Below are 27,236 nucleotides of genomic sequence, written 5' to 3'. Positions count from 1 at the left end.
TGGGTCCTTTGCTCACTGTGCCACTGGATTCAAGCTAGCCTGGCTGATGAAGGGTAATACCCAGAACCGGTCCCAGGATGCTTGTTTCCGGTCCAGGGAGGACCTGGCTTGGCAGTTTGGTCTGGACTGTTCCCATGAGGCACAGGATCAAGACTGATTTGCATATGGCTGGGTCTCAACTGGGGTGGCATGGTGAGCAAAGAGCAAAAGAACAATAGATTCAACCTAGAGCTGTTGACTGGGGGTGAATGTATGATTTATTCAGCATTCCGTCCATTATTTCTTTACGTAGCACTTTTCACCCTAAGTGGGATGTATATGCCCAGACGTGGTCGTTGCTCACTGTGCCACTGGATTCAAGCTAGCCTGTCTGATGAAGGGTAATACCCAGAAACCGGTCCCAGGATGCTTGTTTCCGGTCCAGGGAGGACCTAGATAGGCAGTTTGGTCTGGACTGTTCCCATGAGGCACATGGTCAAGACTGATTTGCATATGGCTGGGTCTAAACTGGGGTGGCATAGTGAACAAAAGAACAATGGGTTTAACCCAGATCTCTTGACTGAGGTGAATGTATGATTTATTCAGCATTCCGTCCATCATTTGTTTGCATAGCATGTATTCCTGGCGAAACAGGAATCACACTGAACTCATAAAGGAGGCCAAAGTTTTCCCTCAAATAATGAACTAGGTCCCATATTAAAATGGTATGATGTGAGTGGGATTGGTTGCAACTGTTACATTCAAAGAATGCTTTCTTTTTTTTAAAACTCTACATTGAACATGCAGAAAGAAAAATACAATTTTACGATTCAGTAATGCAGGTTTACTTTCAGATGGTGTCAAGCAATGTGAATGTGATCCCAAATACTAGAATACCATACAATGCAAAAATCTAAAGTACCTTTCTGTACGAAGGTCATTAGTCCTTTCTCTTCCATCTGCACTGCTGTTCTGCACTGCAGTTCGGTGGGAAACTGTGCTTCTCAAGCAGTTCAGAAACTGCTCCTGAAAAAAAGACAGGTACTATTATTGTTTGTCTGAAGTGTTCCTAGTCCCTGCAGTGATCTTCACTGTGCCCTCTAAGTTCCAGGCTTTCATCAAAAGTCTATTGATGGTTTTTTTCCCCAGAGATTCCCATGTATGTCCGTCCCACTGTCTTCTAACAGAAGCTGCAAGATAAGTGAACTTATTCAGAGAAGACATCTAGTCAACCAGAGGACTTTAAATATGGTGAGAGTCCCCTTGGGAAAATGTGAAGTAACTAAAGGGACGGCGCTAGGCTCTGGTAAAGTGGACTATTAAATATGTTCCTGGGGAACACAGTTAAATATTATGCTGAAAACAAGCACTGACAAAGTCAGTAGGTCTCACCTTTGGGACCTATTACTTTGTCAAAGGTGTTTAGAGATTCACTACATCATCCCTGATACAGTGCAGCATGACTAAAGAGGCGAAAAAAAGAATTCGGGATAATTTCAAAGGCGCCCATGCCACACATGCAGAAGCCTACAAAATTACATGGGTGTGAAGAGAACTATTTTTTTCTTTTAAAGCAGGTGGTAGAAGCAACATGGGGGGTTGCAGATGTGAGAAGCAACACAGAGGGTGCAGAAGCAACATGGAGGGTGGGAGAGCAGCACAAGAAATAGGCAAGAGAGAGAGCAACGTAAGGCTGGGTAAGTACATGAGTGCGAGCGCATAACAGGCACGAGATAACAAACGGAGCACAGTGAAGGGGGGAGAGAAGTACACGAGGGAAGCAGCTGAAAAACATATGCACTCTAATGGATTGCTTAACCGAAAAAAGTTGTACCTGAAAAGTGAGGAGTGGAAGAACGCAAATAATACAACCACAGTGCAAGGAAGGGTCAAACACAAAGAAGAGTAGCCAGCTCTAATTAACAAATAAAAAGCAAACATAATAGACTAACCATAAAGCCAACCAAAGGTGATCAATGGGTGGGCTCACAGTCCATTGTAAGCTGGCAAAATGTCTTTTCACTAACAGACCGCTTGTGGTCTGGCATGTGAGACCTAAAGAGTGCTATGATTTTACTGAGGAAGTAAGAGTGGATGCAACCACTCAGTAACGGGTCATGAGTAACATCTTTTGTCAGTTGCTTCCCTTCAAACCTTCAAAAGGAGATGTTAACGAGGTGCCTCCATATAACCCAGATTGTCAAACTCCCTCTTTTCTGACAGAGGATCACACTCTGGACACTTTAGGGTAAATAAGTATCAGTATCCCAAAAGCATGCTGCCAATCGCGCTTGAATGTAGTTTTGTAAGGTGCTAAATGCCTCTAACTACAATGTTCAAATTGTTAAACTTGTTCAGGGATGTCAAAAGGCCACATTTTTTGTGAAACACTTGAAGACAGTCCACGGATTTCAGTCAATGGTTAATTGCATTGTAAGACTTCTAATTGTTCTTTTAATAACGTGTGCATGGGTTTAACATTTCTTTCATGCTTCTGGCAAAAAAGCCATGACTGGCTGGAAATTACACATACAAGGGGCCAGGTGCAGCTAGCTTTCATAATGTGTCAAAATAAAAAAAGCAAGTATGAACATTAATGGTTGCACACTGAAAACTTTTACACATTTTGACTCCTCAGCTTACAATCTTTTTTTTCAATTTCACTTATGAAACTTACTTTTTGGGGGGTAATTCGTTGAATATACCCCACTACATTAAGCAGCATTAAACATTTGTGAAGATCACTAGTGTAAGTAGTGCATTGTAGGTGGTCCTTTTAAAGATCATACAGTATAAAGTGGAGATTTACCATTGTGACACCCAGTAAATTAATATTTCCTAGTATCAAGGAAGGAGAGGGGGACCAGGAGCTGATTGTGGTCCAGTGCCCGTGCTCTCCACTATCAAGTCGTTAAACCAAATAAGGGGGTCACTGTTCCATTGGTGTGGGTGCTAAAGAGTCACCCTCAAACAAAGAGGAGAAAAGGAAAACGTGTTAGGGCTGAAAGAGAAACGGGTTAGGTCTAGGTCTGGGATCCACTATTTAAGGGGGAGAACACACTTTGTCTCTTGTTGCCCTCACACACCCCAAGAGGTGTCATGCTTCATCATCTGGCGTTTGTTCCTCGTTGGGCCGTACTGCAATGACCACACGGGGTAAAGGATACTGAATAGGACAAGGTTTATTACTGTGTTGGTCCATTTGCATGCTAAAAAAGCAAAAGGTTGTGCGTTACGTCTTTGAGCTGTGAGGTACCCTAGGTAACTGAAATGGTCAGGCCGACATTTTTTGCGCCCAGACGGTCAGAACGATCGTTGGTGCTTTCTCAGGACCAATAATAAATAGTTAGTGCAGTGCTAAGTGAAAGTGCAGTGGGGATATTCGCCCCCGTGTGTAAGGAGCAGGCTCGCGCTGTGTACAACTCCAGTTAAGCCACAACTCAATTGTTGATTCGCCCCTTAGAAAACGACCTTGCGTTATATGGCCAGGTCAAGTAGGTGCTAAGACGCACCGGTTATGCTTCAAAACTCCAGTAACGACACAGGTTTCCGGCAATTCCCCATATAACGCGAGGTCGTTTCACCAATGAAACAATTAATATTTCCTGCCAGGTTAGTTTGGCTTTTCACATGTCCACCAGATATATTGCATGTCCCCCAATGCACAACACCCGGCACACATCCTGCTCAACAAAGCAACAATTATATTCCCTCTGTAGAATAGTTTGAAGTACTTTTTTTAGATTCTTGCGGATAATTTACGTGTTTGCTCCAAAAAACGTTGCCATACCTGGTCGAATATATTCGCCAAATTCTACTCCCAGCCCTTATTATGTACATAGACTTGTCTACTATCTCAAAAACTTTGTATTCCCTTGAGAAAGACTTGCCAAGTGTTTGATGTGAAAATATTGTTTTGGCTGTGGTCAGAGACCATAAGCTTAATTTACAAATCTTCCCATTGGCAAATCAATGAAAAATCAGCAATTAGAGCACATGTTCACGTTTGGCGAGGATAAAAGATCTTCAACAACCCTCAAAGTCCAAGGACATCTTAGAGATAGCCAAGTGGAAAGGATCCGCCTGTCTGCTAAATGTAGAACCTTCATAGGCTGGACGGCAGATAGAAATGTGGATTATTCAATAGCAAAATGAGAGGAAAAGAACAATGCGACCTAAGCCAGAGGTGAGTGTCTGTATTGCAGTATTGTGCACGAGGATGACTGTTTTTATGGGAGCTGCAATAGTGCAGAAATAGCGTGTTGCCAAAGTGTTGTTCCTAAGACAGCCTTTCTTCCCCATTTTAAACCACCCATTGTAGGTCTGCTTTTATACTGGCCCATATCATTCAGCTTTCCATAAATTGAAGCCTCAACCAACCTGTTGTGGGGGCTCAAATCAGGGTCAGCTTTGCACATTTGTGTGCTTCTTAGCCTAGATGGAAAGATTTATTTTCAGTTGAATTTGTTGAAGGACCTTTCCCCAGGAACAACAGGCAAGGCTGAGCCACACATAAAAAACTGTGTAGAAAAGAAATTTAACATACGCTGTCACTCCTCCTCCAACTAGAATACATCCAGATTGTCTCTTGTTTGGTGCTGATGAACAATATTGAAAAGGAAGTCTTACATTTGTTTTCTACATCAATGGAATTTAGTCCTCTTCACATATTATTCGAGATAGCCCTTGCTTTAATAAGCCAGGAATAGATCCCTCTCAGCAGAATTTCTTCAATAAAAATATTTGCAAAGTTGCGCAGATGAGTAGGATCAGTGGCATGATAGAGATGCCGTTCAGCTAAAGACATGGACATATTGCTCAACCTCAGATGCCTTTTTCTTAGTGGGGATGCTACTGATGAATAAGTTATCTCTAACATCTGTACTCACCAAATTCTCTCTGCACTTCACTTGAATATGTATTCTTTGATTTTAGGCTTTAGCATCGACACTTGGTTCCCCACTGCTTGTACATTTATTAGAATCTCCAAGACTGGCTTGGCAAGGTTGGTTTTGATGGCAGCCATGTCACAGTGAGTGGATTGTTGCAGGCCTCAGAAATTCGCCATCGGTCACTGCAAGAGCGCCACTGGCAAATGTGGCTAAGCCATGTTACTTCGTACCTCAGCCAATGGACAGCCTTTGTGAAGTAAGCCCTAACCAAAAATGCATTCTATGGCAGCCAGCACAAAACAGTTCGAGACCGCTCCAGTAACACGCCAGAGGAAACAACCTCACAGGAGTTTGCCAGTGATCCTCAGCACGTAACTCCTGTGCATCATCACAGTAGTCTCCTCAGCTCAGTAACACTGACCACTGTAGAAACAGGCTTACACTATTTTACACAACTCCAAGATCTCTCCGTGGCTCTCCAGCTCGAAGGGCTGCCTTACATGTCCAGTATCAGAGTGTGAGAGAATGATTAAGTGGGGGCAGAGGATGTTGATCAAAAGATGCTCTCCTTGTTGACTGAACCCCAAGTCTCCATCGGTCCACCAGCAGTCACGTTCCACCTTGCAACAGAGGGGTTTTTGTCAGAGAACACAGGCTGGCACAGGAGGGGGTAAATACTATCCTCATTTCTATTTCATGGAACCAATCATTCTTGTCTCTCGCACGCTGCCACCTCCACCACAGTATATTCACTTTAGGAACGTTTTCAGCATTAAATTACAAGGGGGTTAGAAACTTGCGAGAAAAACATCCCAGGAGCTCCAGGGCTGTTATTCAGGCATTTTCACCTACATACTTGAAATTAAAGTACCCTATTGATCCTCCGTGTTAAAGCAAATAGTGCTTTCCTTCAATTCTGGATCCCCCTACTTCCCTTGGAATGTGCCAAACATGTGAATTTGCATTTAGGTATGTAGATGAGGGGTTGAGATATCTTTGCATTTGTAAACTCAAGATAGTGGTGTGTCATCAAGAACCACTGTCCATCTTGCTGACAGATGTCCTCTACCTCTGCTGCTTTCCTTCCTTCCCACCCCCTCTCTGCCAAGTCTAGGGCTGGCTAGTATTATGAGTTTCTGGGTTGGAGCGACAAATACAACATCCAACATTCAGATTCAAGTCGATGAGAATCCCAGAGACGTTAGGATGCCCAGGTTATGACAGCACTAATGAGTCTTTCAAATGGTATAAATACATTATAGAAATGCATCTAACCTAACACCACAGGGCTACAAAGGAGCGGAATGGCAACCTTGGACTTCCAACGTACTGATTTGAGTGAGTTCCAGGAGTTCAACCTATGGCACGTAACGATATGTCAATTTATCATGGGGAAAACATGGCCTCTTTCTCGAACCGGAGACTAAGAAGATGGGCTCTATGCCCACCACCCTATCCACATTTCTACTGAGATTCATATTCTCTCCAATGGTCATCCTTCACAGGTTCACTAAGCATCCTCGCGGTCCATAATTTGAGGTTCTGGTACCAATCCTTTGGAATATTCTTACATCAGCTGCCACAGAAGAACAAGACCATCGCCAGTTTTTTTTAATAAACTCTTTTTATTGATGACAAAGAAAAACATCTATACATTTGCCATACTTTGATAAAGTACAGAGATCGTTCACATACTCAGTAAACATCAAATTTACAGTTTCACGCATTATTGTGCAAATTCACAACTTCTACGCTGCACTATCTTATTACTCCCTGAATCTGGGGGAAGTACCTAATAGGGGTGTCGTACATATGTCCCCTCTACATAAATTCCACTTGCCCCATACCTGATCCCATTTCCTTGGGCAGCCCCGGCTTTCATATACTATCTTTTCGGTTAACATACACCAGTCCATATCTTCCATCCAAGCCTGAATTGTTGGTGTTTCGGGGCACCCCATAGTCTAGCTATGTTACGCTTGGCTATTATCATTCCCAACGCTGCCCAGGTCTTTTCTTTACTCGTTAAATCTGTCCCCCCATATGTTTAGGAGGCACCATTTGGTTCCTGGCTCCATTCTTGTCCCCAGCACCTCCGCTAGGCAACTTATGACCTCCTCCCAGGAGCGTGTCTAATCTGCATATATCTAAACATTTCTTTGGGTGCTAGTTCGTACTCCTGTTGTAGTTGCGCAAAAGGGACTACCCCTCCCTGTGACCACAAATCACCTACTCGGGAGATTCCTATTAAATCCCAACGATCGAATCCCTTGACTTCCCTCAGAGTACCCAGCCGTTCTGTGTCCCATAATGGGGTGGCCAGCCCAAGCTCTTATTTATTGCATGCCAGATCTGAACGGTATGTTTAGTAGGGCCCGTGAGGCGTAATCGTGCTGGTGTGGTGTAAAGTGCCCTCTCATAGCTCCCCCCCGGGCAAGACCATTTTGTCCATTCTTTTTCCTGGTTCACTGCTCAGTAATACTTACGTATGTCGGGGAGCCTAATCCCCCCATCGTACCACCCCGTACCAATTTCTGCATAGCTATTCGATGAGGTTACCCGACCCATAGGAGTTCTTTCTGTTTGCTTTCAATAGCTTTAAAGTAGGAGGTTGAGAGCAGATATGGTGCGTTTTGTAGTATAAATAGAAAGCCTGGGAGCGCCATCATTTTTAAATAGAGCGGTGCATCCCAATAAAGGCAATGGGAGGGTTTAAAGTGGTGCACATCGCTTTTCAGGCGTTGTAGTGGGGGCAAAATATTTTGGTCATAAAATCGTGTAGGATCAGTGGTGATGTAACCAACTCTAGTTTTGACCCAATCTGAAACCCCAGCTCTTCAACTTGACCTGAACTCTTATTTGCCTTGTCATACTTCTCACAATTGCACATTTCTCAGTCTGTCATTTTGGTTCCCCTTACTTCCACATGCAGTCTTACACTCTCAAGTGAATCACATTCTCCATGAATGTCCAACAGATGCACAATAAATAAATACCAATAAACAAACACTGATAACATGAGTAATTAGTTATTCTCTTTCCAGAGTATAACAATTATTAACTATGCCTAAACAAGTCACTATATAAGGGTTCTTACCCAGTTAATATGCTCAAAATTTTGGCAAATTAGAACAATACGTGGATCTGACATAAGCGATTACCTTACCTTTTTGTTTTTTAAAAAAATCACCAAATTTGATTCCATCTACGCTGATACCAACGGAAGATTCTATGTCAGGACCGAGGCTCTGAATATGCTATTCTTGCTTCACTTTATTCTTACATAAAAAACACAGCAGCCAGAAAAACATATTAACTTGATCTTTTCCAAACAACCAGGAAAAAACGATCATTTGTGCAAAGAACGAACACAAGTCCACGTTATGCAACTTCAAGTCCCATCAGGCCATAGAGGGTTGCCACATCCTTGGTCCTACAACAGTGTCCAAGCAGTGTAGATAGCCCTAGTCACATCAGGGCCACAAGAACCCCCGCCCCACAAATGCCCAAACCCGTAAATAACACAAAGACACAAGTGTTAGGTTTGGGAAAAAATTGCTGCAGGTTTATTACATACAACATATGTAATGACGGTGGGATAACTTACGGGCGATCCTAGGGCAGGCCGCCTTCTCGCCACCTGCCCGCCTGTTGAGCCAAACAACACAGTGGCGAACCACCCAACTGTTGCACAATTACCATAATTATACTGACACGCCCATTGCTGGGCGTGACTAGGCAAACCCCCGGTTGCACAGGCCCACAACCGCCCGAAGGACTACTGGGGCGCCGACACGAATTCCTGCACCTCCCATGAGGTTACAGGTTAGGCTCTGAGGTTATGCTCTGGCACCCCTATGTGCCCGCTGACGTCCAGCGTTTGCACCTCTCTTCTTCCGGATCGCCCAGAAACTCCGCCTGCAACGAAACAAGGAACACATTAAAAGCTCCCCCCGGAGCCCCCTCAAGCAGACACTCTGGGTTAGAGGAAGGGCGGGAAAAGAGTGTCCCAACATGGAACTGCGACGTCCGGAGCGGCAAAGAGGCCTCCCCAGCGGGGCAGAGGTCTGATGTACTCCAGACGGCTCCTCCCAGCCGCCCCGGACGTGCATCACTTATCAGTCTCCACCAACCAGGGGAGACTGCCTCAGGTGAGGAAACAACTGCGTCATGCGGGGGCGGGACAGCCCTCCGTGACTAGTGGCCCGCCCTCCTTATGGCCACTGCGTGGCCTCGGGCAGGCGCATAGTCACATCAGGGCCACAAGAACCCCCGCCCCACAAATGCCCAAACCCGCAAATAACACAAAGACACAAGTGTTAGGTTTGGGAAAAAATTGCTGCAGGTTTATTACATACAACATATGTAATGACGGTGGGATAACTTACGGGCGATCCTAGGGCAGGCCGCCTTCTCGCCACCTGCCCGCCTGTTGAGCCAAACAACACAGTGGCGAACCACCCAACTGTTGCACAATTACCATAATTATACTGACACGCCCATTGCTGGGCGTGACTAGGCAAACCCCCGGTTGCACAGGCCCACAACCGCCCGAAGGACTACTGGGGCGCCGACACGAATTCCTGCACCTCCCATGAGGTTCCTGCACCTCCCATGAGGTTACAGGTTAGGCTCTGAGGTTATGCTCTGGCACCCCTATGTGCCCGCTGACGTCCAGCGTTTGCACCTCTCTTCTTCCGGATCGCCCAGAAACTCCGCCACAGCCCGTGCGGTGGTACCCGCTGCCGCACGGGCCCCCCACCATTGCTACTACTTCTTACCTGCAAACTTTGCTCAGGAAAGCTTCCTCCGATCGCGGAGGTCACGGGTCTATGCCCACAAGCGAGATGAACACCATCTGCCTAAATTAACCCCTGACCTACAACCTTAGCTCTGCAGAGCTTCTAGCCAGTCCAAGGACCGGACCAATGACAGGGGGCACTTTCCAGCTCCAAGCGACCTTAGCTCCAGACATGAACAGTACATGCATCGCGGAACCAAGGCCCCTCTGCATCTAATCTGTAGACCCCCGTGGGTCCTAGACATAGATAGACCATCCCCGGTTCGAGAGGCCATACTAACAGGAAGGACCTAGGGGGAGGAGGGTCCCCTACTGCTGAACGCCCTCTTTATCATAAATAGGCGTTCCCGCACATACCACTGGAACTCGAAACACCACCTTTCACCAAGCGATAGAAGACTACACCCAGGTGAAGATACAGCACTGCTGCAACGCCGTCCTCTGCATCACCTTTGGGAAGGTGTGCTTACGTAGCACGCTTGTGCTGCTGTACTCAAAAGAGCACAGGGGCATTGGCGGGATCAGCACAGAATATACTATGTAACTTGGGTGAAGTCCCAACCTATGCTAAATCCAGGGTATATATCAAGTATTACCGCAGACATCACCTGCCCTCTTGGGTTTAGACTGAATCAGCTTAGGCCATGTTACCACCAAGATGGCTTGTCTGTAGGTTGACTTACAACCACCCACCAGGGTATGCTGAATGAGACCAAGTGTCCCAAAGAGATCCTGACCTGCATCAAGGCACGCTGCAGAAAACAATGCCCCTCTGACACTACTCAGCCTATACCCCCGAATGCAATCCCACTACAACCATAGTGTAGACTACTCAGGTTCGCGAGGCCATACCCCTGGCAAAGACCAGGTGACGAGGGTGCCACCCCTGCTAGCATCTCTCCCTGAAATACAATAGGAGAACCGTCACTTGACACTGAGATCCACTACACACCTTCGCACAAAGCATCAGCAGACCACACCCAGAGATGTACGGCAATTGCCGAAGCGCCGTTCTCCAAATTCTATTGTAAAGTTGTGCTTAGTACACTCTTGTGAAGTCCAGGCTCGGGCTGTGGAAGCCACAGTTGTATTGTATTGTATTGTATTGTGATTTGTAAAGCGCGATTGCTGCCCAATGGGCGTCCAAGCGCTAAGCATGGAGAACAGAGCTGAGGGTGGCGGAGACTGAGATTTAAGTGGGCCTGGCAAACAGAAAGGTTTTTAGTTGTTTGCGGAATGAGAGTAGGTTAGGGTTGGACCGGATTTGTAGTGGGAGTGAGTTCCACATTTTAGCGGCCTTAAAGGAAAACATCCTTCCTCCGGTCCTAGCTCTCCGTACTCTTGGGACTACGGCCAGAAAGGCCTCCGTGGACCGAAGGGTTCTATTAGGGTGGTATTGAGTGATCAGTTTGTTAATGATCGCTGGACCCGACTTCCAGAAAGCTCGGTGGGCAATACATAGTGCCTTGAAAGCCACTCTCTGTCTCACTGGGAGCCAGTGTAGGCTGCTCAATGCGGGTTTAGCAGACTGCGTCCTTGGAATCTGAAGCAGGGCGCGGGCTGCGCAGTTCTGGACCACCTGTAGCTTTCGCAAGGACGTCTCAGGGGCTCCCACATACAGGGCGTTGTTTGAATCCAGCCGGGACTGAATCAGGCCCTGAACTGCCACTTGTTCTACTTATACCTGAATTGAGTGTTACACTGTATGCTGCAGACCGCGGGTGGGCTGCCAGCAGGTACCCGAGCCTAGGATTGACATAAGACCTTCCCCAGGTGTGGGGGACCTACCCAATTTCGCATCACAGGAGAAAGGACAGTGGCAAACTGAAATGTGCATGAAATAAGGAGCCATCAAAAGTTCCACACAGCCAAGCAGACCAGATACGTCGAATACATGGCAAGTGACAAAAGATTAGCACCTGAGCACACTGATTCCCTGCTGGAAGCTTTACATACCTGCTGTTCTGCCTGATAAGTGGAGTCCCGACACGTCCCCAAAGGCCAATCACCCCCACATTTAAGCATGCGATCTTGAGGTGGGACAAGGCCGTGCAAGCCGCACACCACCAAGGCCAAGCGAGATGACCGAGACCACAACAGGTCGACCACAACTTCGCAAAAGAGGGGCAGCAGGTACTGAATTTAGCAGGTACAGAATTACATGTTCCAAGAGTAGGACAGGAAGACTGCTGCAATGTCACATGTCCCTGATATAGCAAGCCCCTGCTCTTGGACTAAAAAGGGGGGGGGGTCACTATGTAGGGTGATAACTTCCCCCAGCTCCGGAGGTCCTCCCCAGGAGTACAGATGAGGTGAAAGACTGCCCCCACCCCACGTTTAAGCAGCAAATTACCTGCTCTTTGAGCTTGGGCCACAACGGAACGTGCGCACTACACCCTTACAACACGCCACTACCTGCCCACAATATACTCTCGCAGCATGCATACCAGACCCTTTCCCTTGAAAGGACCCATGCGCTCACTCGTGAAGTAACTCAGGGAAACTGGTCTGGCCCTAGCTCGACACAGCGGGCCAACTGGAGGGCCTTAGGATAGGGGTACAGGGTGTGCAACGGGAATACCCACTACCGGGCAAAGCCAATAAGGTGACTGTAAACCACAGGGTGACTCGCAGCGGCTGATAGCACTACTATCCTGCGGGAGGCAGGCGCAACGCCCGCTCCTTGATGCCCATGCCCTGGAAGAAGACCCAAGATAACAGGGCTAAAGCACCCCTTGCCCCAGGCAATGCGAACAAAGGAGGCTCCATACCGCGCATACGCTGTCGAAACAAGCAACCTCGTACCCACCCTACCTGTAAGGAGGGTGCCAGCCAGACATGCTCCCAAGAGAAGCCGAAGGGGGAAAAAGCAACCTACCAATCTTTGCAAACTACCATGTAGCGGCAAGGGCATTCTGCAGAACGTGAAGACACTAGCTGCAACACAGAAAACCAAATACCCTCGTGGCCACAGGCTTGATAGAACTACCGCTTGCGCCGCCCAATTCACGTCGACACGAGCTTATCCCCTGCTGGCCTGTGTGTCTAATCCAAGGTACTAATTGGTATAGAGAAACCAGACGTGCTTGAGTATTTACATCCAAACCCCCCGAGGGCTCGTAGCGAGGGTGAAATAACTACACCGAATCTGGAGGGGGTACCAAATACAGGGTACAGGATAGGTCACTGCGACTAACAGTACTTAATAGGACTCGCAACAAGGATCGAAGAGAAGGAAAGTTTCCCATGTATCTGTCTAATGAGCCACTTGCGCCCACCAACGTGGACAGAACTGTTCTGGTAAATATTCGGATGGTGCTGGAAAATTATTCGATATTTATTCGAAGATATCAGGTAGAAGCATGTCATAGCTACCCCAATAGAAGTGGAAACTACCGCGGGAATAAATGGACCTAGTTTCCCGCAGAGCCCCTGCCCCCATAAACGCGAAAGGCCAGCCACAGTGACAGCTACACACATACATTACATACACTAACCTATCCTTCTCTGCGAATACCCACTCGGGTGTATTAGACGTGTGGCGAGTCATCAACATGCCTATGGCACCATGCGACACGCTCGAAAAGAAAGCCCGAGCTTCGCAAGATGCGTGATTTGGGACCAAGATGGATTTTCGCGCCCCTGGCTCCCAATGCCCATTCTAGACGCTGGTCGTGACTGGGCGATACCGCCGCCCACCTAACCCGCCAGGGCCAACAATAATATACACTTGGGCCCCCACATCACGCTGCAATTTGTTGAAAACTAGGCTGGCGCAAGAGCAATCTGACTACAAATTTCACCCGCCCAAAGACACACGTACCTATATGCAAGACAGGGGGCCACCAGGGGGGGGGGGGGGGGGTGAGAGGTATGCGAATATCAGGGAGACCCAACTACACTTTTCATCGTGCGGTGCAGAAAGTTCTGCGCACCACACATGTGAGCACACCAGTCCTTCCCTTCCACTATACACACCGCATGGGAGAACCGCCTATAGCAGTCTAACCAAGGTTGGTACCCCATAGGAAGACGGAAAGCGGGAACTCCATACCTTGATATAGGTCATCATTACGTGACATGGCCAGATCTAGTGTACCCCCGACCAGCATAACTGATCGCGTCCCAAAGTATAACTACCTGTCCTAATGCCGCGCTAAGACGACCTTTCCGATATCACAACGACTGCCAAAGGCCCCTGGACTACCCGTACAACGTGCCAAGACTCACCGTGTGAGCCCAGGGGGCATTGTGAATTTACATAAAGCTACAAAATTCCAGCAGAGTATCCAGGGAACGGGGAACGAGATAACTACAACATCACCACACCTTCCTGCAAACCTCGATGACTTAAGACATTGCCAACATGGACCGGGGCACCGGCAAGACGGATTCTATAAGAGGATTGGGGATGGGGAACTTACCCTTAGCTTAAGTTATTGAATAGCAATGCCACTTCTAGGTGGCAAACATTTCTGTGCAATTCGTGTATAGCAAAGTCACCCGAGTACATACATGGCATTTACATACACCTTCTAAAACCTTGCTAACCGTAGACCCCTGCAAGCCAGGACCGGGCACCGACGAGAAGGATTCTCTAAGAAACTAGGTATGGGAGAATATCACGTAATTAGAGACCAAGTTTCTGGATAGCAGCGCTACTTCTAACTGGCAAACATTTCTGTGCAATACGTGATAACAAAAGTCTCGAGAGTACATACATGGAATTATATACATGGTAAACATTACGGGCTATCCCGGGCCGGCTGCCTTCTCGCCACCTGCCCGCCTGTTGAGCCGACAGCACAGTGGCGAACCACCCAACTGCTGTACAATTACCGCAATGGTCTGTCCCGCGGCTCCTGCAGACTCGCACCAACCAGGCCAAGGCTGGCGAGTCAGACACCATGCTGCATTTTTCTAACCCTTAAACATATTCTGGCCGTAAGCAGCGCCGCAAGCACGCGGATATCACCAATCACATGTACACAAGCTGGGCATACGCAAACGTGGTTGCACAAACGTGTCAACAGCTCTCACAAATATGCGGCAGGCAACATCTTACATGTGTATTATACTGAATGGCCCGGCCACTGGTAGCCTACCAACGTCGAAGGATGTGAACACAGAAGGGACCTACTAACACTGAAGTACCCCTGATTTGTAAGGATCTCTAGCGTGCAATTCACGGGCACCACGCAAGCTAAATTGGCTCGCTGTGGACTAGCAGGCTGAAGCGTCCACATCGTCATAACACCCGGTTGGGCCGCAACAGATATGCAGAGGGCCCTGTACTGCCGGGAATAGGAATACCGTCGCATGCGCACGGGGGGGGGGGGTGGCACGCTGCCAAACAAACCCGGCGACGACGACACAGCCGCGTAAACATTCCCCAACGAAATACTGATACTGCTGGGGGGGGGGGGAGGGGGGGGGCGGTCGACCACCAGGAGGGGCGCGCCGAGGATGGGCCTGGGGCAGGGCTGTAAAACAATACCCTTTACTAATTGACCTAATTTTGGTGTCAATTGGTGGTGCATCTGCCCGCCACCGCCCGGAATCGAACTCGAGTCTCTATGCATTAGAACGGCGATGCCGGTCTCTGTATTCCCTGCGCCACCAACCTAATGACAAGGACAAGTGCCCCGCGGAGGCCCCGGTATGCCCGCCGAACATATTGCGAAACCAAAGCCGAATCCCAGAACTGCGCCGAGACCAGAAATGAACCCCTCGAGGCCCCCTATGCTGTCACTGTGCTACATACCTCCGTAAGACATAACTGACCCACTAACGAAGAACTTATGTAACCTTTGCTTAAACATAATTGTCTCGGACGTATGAAAGAAAAACCCCCACGAGCGCCGCCTCACCATCGAAACCTTATTCAATTGCGCGGCAGTCTCACAAACATCGCACCGGGAACATTGACGGTTTTTCACATTTACTCCTAAACAGTGAGGGCACACTAACACCCCGACGTACGGATATCCCGATTAAATAGCAAAGCTTAGTGATTTCCGACAGAAGGCATAGAGTAGCGGCGGACACTAGAACAGCGGTTGCATTAGTAATCGCGCCCCCTAATCATAGCAGGCAACACGGATATCTGGGCCCTGAGGCACCGATGAGGCGCCATGAAACCCAAACAATCCATAAAACCAAACAATCACGCATAATTATAGCAAGCCACAACATACATCTGGGCCCTGAAACCAAGAAAGCGCAAAGAAACCTAGCGCTCATGCGAGCAAAACGCCTCTCAGCCCAGATGCCTGAGATGGGCGCCACGACCGCCGGTCAGCACAGCAGGACTGGTGTATATGAGGACAACACACTCATATCTCGGCAAGCCCCAGTCACAAATGCCTCCCCACTCTGGGGCCCAAATTAAGCCTTCTCGAACCCTAGTCAGAAGCGATCACAAGGAAACAATTAGAATGAACAATAGCATTTCTGTTAAAAGCTTAATGACGATGCGGATAAAATGGCTGATCACTCACATCTCCCCCCAACAACATGAATACATCCATAGAAAGTGTCTGAGCATTCGCCTGAAAGCCCGCGCACCACAGAGCATGCACTAAACCTTTGCCATATTCCTCTCGAAATGAATTTACACGTTGGAATACCACACACCGCGTAGTACTCGAGGGCACTGCGCCCAGGCACGCACGTGGTCAACGGGGGGCTATAAGAGCGAATCATAAATCAACCACGATCACCAACTCGGCCCGAGTGAACTACGGGAATAAACACCCAGCTCAGGCCCCGGGTCGAAGCAATCAGATGCGCCAGATGCAAAGAGCATGGCTAAGCGTACACAAGGGAAACCCGCTTACCCTACCCTGCGGCCACAGCCGAGATGACCGGGGAGGATCGGCCGGGGGAGCGGCGTCAGGCTGCCAGGGAAACTATTATCCCACAAACAGGCCCACCACGTGGGGCTCCCCGGACCCGCCCGCACCCCGAGAGAGAATGCGGGAAAAGCCGACGAGGAGGAGGGACGGACGAAGCGGAGGGGGGGGCTGGGTGCCGGTAGGCTACCCACCAAGGCCGCACCAGTGACCCCGATGCCCCCGGACAGAGGAAAATGCTTGCACCGCTTCCCCGTGGGAACGTGGCCCACCCAAATCCTCCCCACTCACCGCAGGCAACGCGAGCCATAACACCGAAAATACATCGTCTCGACGCAAGACCGGACCTCTGGACGCGACCAGAGGCGAGACAAAAGAGTGTCCCAACATGGAACTGCGACGTCCGGAGCGGCAAAGAGGCCTCCCCAGCGGGGCAGAGGTCTGATGTACTCCAGACGGCTCCTCCCAGCCGCCCCGGACGTGCATCACTTATCAGTCTCCACCAACCAGGGGAGACTGCCTCAGGTGAGGAAACAACTGCGTCATGCGGGGGCGGGACAGCCCTCCGTGACTAGTGGCCCGCCCTCCTTATGGCCACTGCGTGGCCTCGGGCAGGCGCACTCCATCTTGTCTGACCCTCCTCTTTCTTCGCTGCTTCGCAGCCAGTTAAGTGCCTCTCGTTGTTTCTCTACAAAGATTGTATTTTTCTGCATGTTTGGGACCAGAGCGGTTTTCTGCCGTTTCAGGGTATTGTTTCTGTGTACTTTTGTTGTTGGTGATTCTTATCTCCACAGATTCCCTTTGGCCGCGGGAGCGTTCTCGCTACTTCCGCGGCAGTTTCCCAATTTGGCACGGCATTTTGTCGCTAGAGGGAGCTTGTGCGTCTCGCGGCGCGGTCTCCTCAGTTGAGGAGCCGAACTGCGAGACACAGTTGGACCGCGAGCCTTGTTCCCTCTGCTGCCACACCTTGATGCCCTACGGGGCAGTATTGGCCCATTACTTGCAATTGTCCGCCCCGCTGGGGGTCTTTATCTCTGCTCTGCTGCTTTAATCGCTTGCGGGCACGTTGGGCACAGTTTTGCTGACAGGCCTTACAGCCGTTTTTTCTCTGAGTGCGCGCTGGGTGGCGAGCCGGGTCCCGGTCTATTTAGAGGGACTGCGTGCACAGGAGGCTGGTGCCACCTCGATTAGTGCTTCTTTGAACCGCCTGGAAAGCCTGCAGACATCTACCCTGCCCATATTTTGCTCTGTCACAGCAGACTGGTTATAACTGTAAGTTACCCACCTTTCCCTCAGTAGCCCCTGATTTCCTTCTTTGTTAGTGTCTCTCATGGAACAGGGGGAATATTATGAGGAGGAGGTTCAACAGCACCTGCCTTTATATGATACTTTTTTCGACGCTGTGGACGACTCCATTTACAGGTGTGTAAATGAGGTTGTCGGCCCTATGGACGAGCGTCTTTCCAATTGCATCATTGTAGAGTGTGCGAAGCTTGCGCAGGGACACCTAGGGACCCCAGCCTTTACTTTTGCCCCAACGCCTGGGGAGAACCCCCCGGCCCCGAAAAAGCCCTGCATGGAGGGGGGTCTGGAAGGGGCACAGGGGGTGGACAAGGACGCCTTTGAGCGACTAAAAAGCGTTTTTTGGCGAAGACCGTCATGCCTGTTCCTGCTCCCCATCCGACCTCGGAGTCCGTGGCATCCCCTCCGTTACCCCCGCATCTCCTGATGGATATACGCTGACAGACACGGATGATGAAGATGGGTCTGTGCGGTCTTGGCGTCCGTCCACCTCTTTGGTCGCGTTACTGCAGGACAGCACGGGCATGCTAGACCAGGATGAGATCATTCATCCGCGGTGGGCAGCCTGGGGACAAGGTGGCCAAGTTTGTGGTGGGTCGCCTCCGCAAGCCCCTGGAAAAGGAGGCTAGGGGATGCCTGAGAGCGGAGTGCCCATGCCCCATGCTTGAGGGAAAGATAGGACTGACTCCACAACTAGACTCCAAGATGGACACTTTCCAGGCCAAGTACATGAAAGACCCCTGCAAGGGTATCAATAGTTCCTGGCGCTCCTGTCAGGATAAGCTTCTTGACACAAGAGGAACCCTGACAAAGATCCTAGATATGGCGGAGGAGGAAAAAGTGACAGGCTCCACCATATTCCCCGAAATTCTCTCGAATTGGGCACAACGGGCTGTCATATTCTTTTAGGGAATGCCAATTGTGCCCTATCAACAGAGTGTCGGCGCTCCCTTTTAATTAAACTCGACCCGAAATTGGGTGACTTGGCCTATTCGGAGGCAGGAGCAGTGGCGCAAGGGGGCCTCTTTGGCAACCCTTTCATCAAGAAGTTGGGGAAGTTTGTGGCAACCTTCAACTCTCTAGATAAGGCTCAGTCTAGCATTAAAAGGGGTTTTCAGTCACGTTTCTCCCAAGGCACTGGTCGCGGTAGGGGCAGCGCGACCGGCCTCGGTAGTCAGCAAAATCCTGGCAAGGGACAAGGCTACAGGCGAGGGCAATATCATAGCACTGTAAACTACAACAAATGATATCCTACCAGAGGACAGCGTTTTCAAGGACGAGGTGGCTTCAAGCACAATGCAGGCGGCAACGGAACCACCGGTAAGTGGTATACCTGCAGAAGAGGTGTGTGTCGGGGGTCGCCTGGGGCGTTTTCAGGCTGCGTGGGCTCAGATCACATCAGAGTCTTGGGTTTTGAGAACAGTGCGGGGTTTCCATATTGAGTTTTACGATCTTCCCCGTCAAACCAGTTACCCACGCCCCATCGCCTTTTCAGTAGCGGATGTGCAGCTGGTCGACGACGAGGTGGCCGCGTTGCTTTGCAAGGGGGCCATTTGTCAGACGGTTTTGCACCCCAACGGTTTCCTCAGCAAAATTTTTCTGGTGGAAAAAACAGATGGGGGAAACGACGATAATAAACCTCAAGGAATTCAACGGGTGGCTCGTATATCAACACTTCAAGATGGAGGGGATCCATCTCCTCCGGGACATTCTCCTCCCAGGCGATTGGATGGTCCGACTGGACTTGAAGGATGCCTATTTGGTAATTCCCATTCATCCTCCACATCGGCGGTTCCTCCAATTTTGCTGGCACGGCCAGGTCTACGAGTTTACCTTCCTTCTGTTCGGTCTTTCATCATCGCCTTGGTGCTTCACCAAGGTGCTTCATCCGGCAGTGTAACTCCTCAGGAGCCGTGGTTTTCGGATGGTCGTCTATCTGGACGACATCTTGCTGATGGCGCAATGCCCCAAAAAGCTAACGCGGCAACTGCGGCAGACGGTCTCCCTTCTGAAGGGACTCGGGTTTGTCATCAACGGGGACAAGTCAGTTCTCTCCCCAACCCAGGGTATAGTGTTTCTTGGGTTCGTGGTGGATTCTATCCGCTCCTCTTTGAGTTTCCCACCCCGGAAGGTGACCAAGATACGACATAAGCTGAGGCAGACCATCACAAAGACCCACACCTCGCTCCGGCAGATTGCCCGGATAGTGGGCCTTTTCACCTCCTCTACCCAGGCAATCTTCTCGGGGCCCCTGCATTATCGAGTGCTGCAACGCCTAAAGGCGCACCACCACAGGAGAGGTTTATCGTACGATCAATCGGTGCCCCTCTTGGAGGAAGTGAAGGAGGAGATGTCTTGGTGGCTCACTCACATGGAGGCGTGGAACGGCCGAGCGATCTTCAGATCGGTTACGGACCTGGTCATCGAGTCAGACGCCAGCAGGTCCGGATGGGGCACCCGTTGCGGGCATTTCTCCACTGGAGGCGTCTGGTCACAGGAAGAGCAGCAGTTACACATCAACTGCTTAGAACTTCTGGCAGGATCGTTCGCAGTACGATGCTGGACCAGAGACAGAGTCACCTCTTGTGTCCTATTAAAAATAGACAGCGTCTCGGCAGTTCGCTATGTCAATCATCTGGGAGGCCCTCGCTCCCGGGCCCTAGTGAACTTGGCGAAGGAGTTTTGGGACTACTAATTGAGTCATCACGTGTCTGTTTCGGCGGAGTACCTGCCGGGCCAAGCCAACCAAGTGGCGGACTGGCACTCCAGACATCTGAGGGATTCCAGTCTGTGGCAGTTGGACACACAAATCTTCCAGTGGTTGCACAGTCTTTGGGGCCCGTTCACGGTGGATCTATTCGCCTCGCGGCTGGACCACCAACTCCGCGTTTTTTCAGTTGGAGGCCGGACCCTCTAGCGGAGGCAACGGATGCTTTCCTTCAGGACTGGAGTCAGGAGACGGGTTACCCGTTTCCCCCATTCTCCATGGTGGTGCGGACGGCGGCCCAGATCTGGCGACAGAGGGAGGAGGTAGTAGTGGTGACCCCGTTTTGGCGGTCCCAAGTGTGGTTTCCAGTTCTTCTGGAACTTCCCTGGGATTTTCCAACCCTACTCCCCCCGTTTCCTCACCTCCTTCTGAATCTGAACGGAGAATGTCACCACCTCGTCACCGGGGTTTCTCTCCATCTAAATGGCATGGCCGCTTTCAAGTGTCGCTGGTCGCTCCCAGGCCTTTCGGGATCGGCTGAGATGCTCCTCTCAAAAGCCTGGGCAGACAGTACCTCAAAGCTCTACCTATCAGCCTGGTCTAAATGGATGCGTTGGTGTCTTCGATGGGATTTGGATCCCATGGTCGCAGGTGTTGTACCCGTCTTGAATTTCTTAGCGGAATTGGCGACTGAGGGCCTAGCATACCGGTCTATTAATGCAATACGATCCGCGATTTCAGCGGTCCACTGCCCCATTGAAGGCACCCCGATCGGGGAGCACCCTTTCGTTTGCAGGCTCCGTAGGGGTATTCGTCTGTCGTTACCTCCGGAGCCGCGTTATTCGGTACTGTGGGACGTCAATCTAGTGCTAAATCTCTTCCTGTCTTGGCAACCCAATAAATACCTTTCATTGAAGGAAATTTCTGCCAAACTAGCAATGTTACTTTGCCTTGTCTCCTGCCGCAGAGTGTCGGATGTTCGGGCATTGGACGTTTCTGCCAGGGTTTTTTCCCCGGAAGGGGTTATCTTTACTATACGTCGTCGTACTAAGTCATCGTCAAGAACGATCACTTACCCAGCTTTTACTGACATGCCAAAACTGTGTGTGGTGAATTGCTTAAAGGTATAGGAGGATATGACACTTGAATTTCGTCCTCCGGGCGAGCAGCAACTGTTGTTTGCTTTAAGGAAACCCCACAAAGCGGTATCCTCCCCCACCATAGCCAGGTGGGTGCGGTGGACCATGCAAGAAGCGGGGATTGATACGAAACAGTTCGGAGCTCATTCAGCCAGGGGTGCGATGGCTTCCAAAGCTTTTTCCCTGGGAGCTTGTTTAGAGGATCTAATGCGTGCGGCAGATTGGTCATCGGATTCCACTTTTAAGCGGTTTTATTTCAAATTGGTAGTGGACGTTGCTCAGTTAGTGGTAAGTAAGCTTTGAACTAGCATAATCGGAACCTCCGGTCCGACATAGAATCGACATTTGCCTAGCATAGTAACGGTAAGTTTCAATTCTATTAAGGACATGGAGGCGAGGATTATCCCCCCGTTGCACGTCACAGTGCGAACCCTCCAGTAACTGCATAAGTAATTAGGTATTTGCACACGGTTTTCTTGGTAGGTTAAACGTTTTAAATGCGTTAATGCCCTATCATAAGTGATGGCTTGTGTTTCATATTCCTCACTCTACCTTGTGGTATCCCCCGTCTCTTTATCTTTCAGGAAATGACGTTCAAAACAGGATCAGTAACTTTGGCGTGACTCGCGCGAAGAAAGAGGAGGGTCAGACAAGATGGAGGAGCTATCTACACTGCATGGACACTGTTGTAGGACTAAGGATGTGGCAACCCTTCATGGCCTGAGGGACTTGAAGTTACATAACGTGGACTTGTGTTCGTTCTTTGCACAAATTATCGTTTTTTCCTGGTTGTTTGGAAAAGATCAAGTTAATATGTTTTTCTGGCTGCTGTGTTTTTTATGTAAGAATAAAGCAAAGCAAGAATAGCATAATCCTCTCCTCTGTGTCCTTAATAGAATTGAAACTTACCGTTACTATGCTAGGCAAATTTCGATTCCTTGACTGAAACATTAATCTTCTGCTCACAAAGCATGTTTTTCTTTCGCAATGGGAGTAGTTCTTACTGGAAGTAGGGGGAGGAGGAAGAACACAAATGTTAAGTCGAGCGCCATTCTCTCACATTGTTCTGAGCAAATTCAGTGTTTGCTCGTGTTTTATGGTTTTTAGCAAACATGCTCTTCTCCACTATTCTGATTTACCAGCATCATTAAAGCAAAGAGCAATCAACATGGAAGAAGTATCCTACAGGCGATCAGGAAATAGACGATGACGGACACAAAAACAAGGCCAACAAACATTCTGAAGGGCAAATGATTTACATTAAAGCTAGTAGAAGCCATCAGTGTGCGGTTATTTGCAATTAGCACCCAGAGAGGATTTAGAATAAATGTGTGCAGTTATCTCTCTGGGGTTAAAAAACACCCTGCGTTCAGAAGGACACTCAGACACCCATAACTGCTAAGCATCTTACCAAAAACACAATGCAATCTGGGACTAGTTCATCATTGTATTTGAGGTATTTGCTTAAATGACCTGAATTAATTGTATAGCTGGCCAAAAAGGCAGGGATCGGTGAACAACTTACAGCCATAGGAACCATGAGCCGTTACTATGAGAAATTAAAAATCAGCAAATACTTGAATGTTAATTTTGCCAATGAGCAGAAGAGGAGAGAAAAAGAACACGAAAGCTATCGTCATTGCAAGCATGTGGGCAAAAAACAAATGATTATGTCACTTTTAACCTGACTCCATTTATCAACATTGGGAGGACCGTGCCTTCTACTGGCAGCACCGTAACTACTTCAAAAGTTGTTAAATTAGGACATCATTTGTCACTTACATATATGGCCCGGATCCTTAATACTTTTGACAGTTTTGGCATATTCCACAACAGAGAATAATATAGTGATAAAAGACCGCACTGATTGCCTTAGAACTAGGCAATCAAGAAACTCAGAACTTCCTGGCTAAAGTTAGCATCACTTCTGGAGGAAGCCTCGAGTTTATTTTTCGTAGAAGGCGGTGGAGTAGCCCAGAGTCACCTAGCATATGCCTGACAGGTAAGTGCTTGGAGAATGCCACCATCGCCCCCTGAGCCATTTCTGAGTATGCTCAACCCAGAGATCAAGGTTCGGCAGAGTGTATTAAGGAATTCATGCCAGCCACTTGGCTGGCATCACCACTTTCAAATCTCTCAGCGAGTTGGAGATTATTATAGTGGTAGCACTAGATAGTGGTACATGCACATGGGTCACCTGATGTCCAGGACGCACACCCTCAGCTCAAGTGGGTAAGGGTAAGAACAAGGAAAGGAACATTGAGACAGCAATCATATTAATATGAAATTGTTTCAGAACTTTTCCAAAATCTTGTCTAGTCTTCAGAACCACACTATCCCAGTGAAAAACAGTAAAATATTCTCATCCGCATGGGGTTCAACTCTGTCAATGATATGGTCACCACAAAAGAATTCTTCTCTAAGTGGAGTTTCATGTCACATGAGGGTACCTGTTGAAAATCTTTATGTATCGGTCAGCCTACACCTAGGCTGACGTCCCAAGACGCTGTTAAGTGAGGAAATACGTAGATGAGACCTGTCAGTTGTCTTTTGATAACCTTATTAACTGTAGGGACGGACACATCAGGACTGTTAAGACAGGCACCAAAGTCAATACACAGGTCTTGAAGGTCTAACTTCCATATATGATACAACCAGAGGACAAGCAAAACAGGAAGCCATATCTACAAACTAAGCGTATTGCTCACTTTTGACAGGCCTCAGTGGTAGGAACTCAGCCATTTGCTCTGTACTGTGAGCTGGTGGAGGACTTCTTGTCTGCCACCACAGCGTCTAAGTTGTCTGTCGAGGGGCGTAGCTGGACAGAAGCTTACAACTTAGGGACCATGCACTCACATAAAACAATGGTAGAGAGAGGTGTAGCAATCTCCCAACACCCACTGACAGGTGAAGTTTGCACTGTGCGATGCCAAGGGATTTTTCTCCTTTTGCATTACGGATATTTTAATGTTGCCCTGCCTTGCGTAGCAGTTCCAGGTAGGAAAAATCAGTGTCTGTAAAGCAGTCTAGTGGCAGAAAATGTGCTGGGGCAAAGATTACTGACAGTGGAGTCATCTGCTGCTCTGCTATAAAAACCTGATGCTTCTTCAACTGGCCTGCAAATAGCAGAGGGGTGCCATTAGTCGCTCCACAGGCATGAGCAAAGTGGATAGTCCCTCATCAGTGTCGCCACAAAGAAGGGTTCCCTGTGACGTCATCTAGGGGCACCGCCTGGGACAGCAGCATATAAGGCATGGCAGGGCAAAGGATTGACCTCTTTTCCTTCCACTGCGCACCAGTATCCATCTTGCCGCAGTCTCACACCCACCCACCCACTCCTGAATGAAGGCGGAATTGGCTGAATTTCTTGCAGCAGAAAAGGAGGCTACACCAAATGTGGGCTGATTTACTGAACTTTCCCCGTGATGGGGTGTTGATATGTGTGGGCACCAGGCAGGCAGGAAGTGGGACTGACCTGCTGGTGGTCCTGGAACTTGCTGACCTACCCCAGGAAGCCTGGAGTTGAACATATTGGGGGATTTTCCTGGTGACAAGTACCCTGGCAGGAACGGAGCGCTATGCGGTTCCCTGGTGTATGTCTTGGTATGGAATGGCGGGTACTGCCTGCACATCCCTCGGAGAGATGAGTGGTAATTTCTACTAAGGTATGTATGCTCTAGATGCCCTGGGGTGAGGGTGTGGGCAATAGATAAGGAGAGGGGCCTTCTGGCACTTTCCATTCTGAAGTGATCAGCTGTGATGAAAGCGGAGACAACTTTGTACTGCATGCACAATCCGTGAATGCACAATCTTTGAACTGTTTTGCTGACCTTTTGTCCTGCGTTTTCCATAACAATATTGTATGTCTTTGCTGATCTTACGTCCTGTATTCTCATAACAATGTCTGCTCAATTATGGTTATCGTTTTGCAATGATACTATGGGCATAAAAGGCTACGCCCTTGGTTAAACCACATTAATTGTATTTGTCTTTCTCCTTGAAAGTTGTTGCAGTAAGGGGGGCAGCTAATTGCACATTGTGAGCGCACAATGTACAGGGAGCGGGAGTACTGAGAGCTCCAAACTAGGCAGTAGGGTACCCCATGAGACCTATACCAGGAAAGAGCTAGCAGGATGCACAAGTTACTACTTGTGTAACGATATATCTGTAAGAGACATTGGTTAGTATTAGATTCCTTACCTTAGAATATCCCCAGGCGTCAGACTGGATCCGGAAATTTTTGCGTAGCAGTACCCTTGCGCGTCGGTAGGCGTCGTCAGTGGCTCCGCGTCCGTCGTCGGCGTCGTGGGCGCCGTGATGACGTCGTCGGAGTACTTAGACGCCGCCTCCGCGTGCTGACGTCAGTTCTTAGACACAGCTTTTCCGCGCCAGAAACACAGAGCCATGTTAAAAACCAACACTGGTGCCATTGAAACTAGGGCCCTGAAAGGGGATAACCCTAACCCTAGATATCGGTTCGCAGAACGGGGAGGATGGGTGGGTCGGTAAGGAATCTAATACTAACTAATGTCTCTTACAGATATATCGTTACACAAGTAGTAACTTGTGCATCTGAAAGAGACACGTTAGTATTAGATTCCTTACCTTAGAATAGATACCCCAGCAATACCATCCCCGGTGGTGGGTCTGCGAACCAATAATCACACCAGAAAGTCCTGGAGGACGGAACGGCCAAAGAAGCCATCCCTCCGGACTTGGCTGTCCAGGCAGTAGTGTCTTGCAAACGTGTGCAGCGATGCCCACGTAGCAGCCTGACAGATATCCTGTAAGGGCACACCCCGGCCCAGGGCAGTCGTAGTCGCCGTGGCTCGGGTGGAATGAGCCTGTAATCCAACAGGTGGCTCCTTTCTAGCCAAGGAGTAGCATGCCTGGATACACAAGATGATCCACCGGGAGATGGTCCTCTTGTGCACCGCTTTCCCCTTCTTAGCGCCCACGTAACCAACAAAGAGTTGGTTATCCACCCGGAACTGGCGTGTGCGATCCAAGTAGAATGAGAGCGCACGTTTTGGGTCCAGACGGTGGAGCCGCTCTTCCTCTTTAGAGGGATGCGGTGGCGGGAAGAAGGTTGGCAAGGTGATAGACTGCCCGATGTGGAAGGCCGTGACAACCTTGGGCAGGAAAGATGGCTTAGTACGCAACACCACTTTGTACGGATGGACAGAAAGGAAAGGTGGAGTACAAGAAAGAGCCTGGAGCTCACTCACTCTCCTGGCAGAGGTGATGGCAACCAGGAAAGCAGTCTTCAGAGTAAGAAGGCGGAGAGGACAGTTGTGAAGTGGCTCAAAAGGAGCGCACATCAGAAACGTAAGAACCAGGTTCAAGTCCCACTGAGGCATCACAAATGGAACAGGAGGAAATGTGTGTGTGATGCCTTTTAGAAATCTATTTACAATAGGGGACTTGAACAAAGAAGGTTGATCAGGCAGCCTCAGAAAGGCTGAAAGGGCAGAAAGGTAGCCCTTGATAGTGCCCAGAGCAGAGCCCTGCTGGGCAAGAGAAAGAAGGAAGAGAAGAACCTCAGAGAGGGGGCCAGCAAGA

At 49.1% G+C, this 27,236-nt stretch overlaps 1 long non-coding RNA gene across 14 annotated transcripts in view; it reads right to left on the bottom strand.

Annotated features, from left to right (window-relative positions):
- The window catches only part of LOC144781681 (uncharacterized), a 315,416-nt gene that overhangs the window by 191,185 nt on the left and 96,995 nt on the right, over positions 1-27,236 (bottom strand). For all 14 annotated transcript variants that reach the window (XR_013601047.1, XR_013601036.1, XR_013601043.1 and 11 more), the window contains one exon: positions 902-1,005. This is a non-coding gene — a long non-coding RNA (uncharacterized LOC144781681). The remainder of the gene's footprint in view (positions 1-901; positions 1,006-27,236) is intronic.

Source organism: Lissotriton helveticus, chromosome 9, assembly GCF_964261635.1.
Source record: "Lissotriton helveticus chromosome 9, aLisHel1.1, whole genome shotgun sequence".
Lineage (NCBI taxonomy): Eukaryota > Metazoa > Chordata > Amphibia > Caudata > Salamandridae > Lissotriton > Lissotriton helveticus.
Note: the sequence above shows the minus strand (reverse complement) of the source record. Positions and strands in the feature narration are given on the sequence as shown.